Genomic DNA, 989 nt, shown 5'->3' with positions numbered 1-989 from the left:
AATAAGAAGAGTTTCTTTATTTTCTTTTTTTTTTCACCAGCAATAAAAAAATGATTTATTTCTTTTTTTTAATATAGATGTTATTTATTTTTAAATTTTTATTGGAGTATGGTTGCTTTACAATGTTGTGTTAGCCTCCACTGCACAACAAAATGCATCAGCCATACACACACAGATATCCCCTCCCTTTTGGGCTTCCCTCCCATTTAGGTCACCACAGTGTATTAGGTAGAGTTCCCTGTACTATACAGGATGTTCCCATCAGTTGTCTATTTTATGTAGAGTGCCAATAATGTATATGTGTCAATCCCAGTCTCCCAATTCCTCCCTCCCCACCCCTTTCCCCCTTGGTGTCCATACATTTGTTCTCTACAACTGTGTCTCTAAGTCTGTCTTGCAAATAAGATAATCTATACCATTTTTCTAGATTCCACCCATATGTGTTATTATATGATATTTGCTTTCCTCTTTCGGACTTACTTCATTCTGTATGACATTCTCTAGGTCCATCCACGTCTCTACAGATGAAAGATATGGAACGCTTCACGAATTTGCATGTCATCCTTGTGCAGGGACATGCTAATCTTCTCTGTATCGTTCCAACTTTAGTATATGTGCTGCCGAAGCGAGCACATAAGAAGAGCTTCTAATGTGAGACCTGCTCACAGCGTGGCTTGCTGCCTCTGCCTCTATGTAGGTTTGTGTTGGAGAGTGGCATGACCCTCTGAACCTGGATGAGGAGGCGGATGGCCGCGCTGCGTGGCTGAGCTCCCGGCACTGGGAAGGTGCTTTAGGAGAGGGTCTGGCAATCCAGAGCCTACTTGGAGGACATGGATTAGGGTTCTGGTGAGGAAACCCTACCCACATCACAACTGGAAGCTGCATCTGGGTTTTTATTTATTTTTTAATCTGTTAAACCCATGCCCCTAATTTGCTCCCCCATGTCCCCCTTTGGTGACCACTAGTTTGTTTTCTATGTCTGTGAGTCT

The 989-nt window shown here is 42.6% G+C and overlaps 1 non-coding gene across 1 annotated transcript; it reads right to left on the bottom strand.

The window, feature by feature from the left end:
- Positions 1–527: 527 nt before the first annotated feature.
- Positions 528–633, bottom strand: LOC137760417 (U6 spliceosomal RNA). The gene has a single exon (XR_011073360.1). It is a non-coding gene; the product is annotated as a U6 spliceosomal RNA (small nuclear RNA).
- Positions 634–989: the final 356 nt, after the last annotated feature.

The sequence above is a fragment of the Eschrichtius robustus genome, chromosome 2 (genome assembly GCF_028021215.1).
Source record: "Eschrichtius robustus isolate mEscRob2 chromosome 2, mEscRob2.pri, whole genome shotgun sequence".
Taxonomy (NCBI): domain Eukaryota; kingdom Metazoa; phylum Chordata; class Mammalia; order Artiodactyla; family Eschrichtiidae; genus Eschrichtius; species Eschrichtius robustus.
Note: the sequence above shows the minus strand (reverse complement) of the source record. Positions and strands in the feature narration are given on the sequence as shown.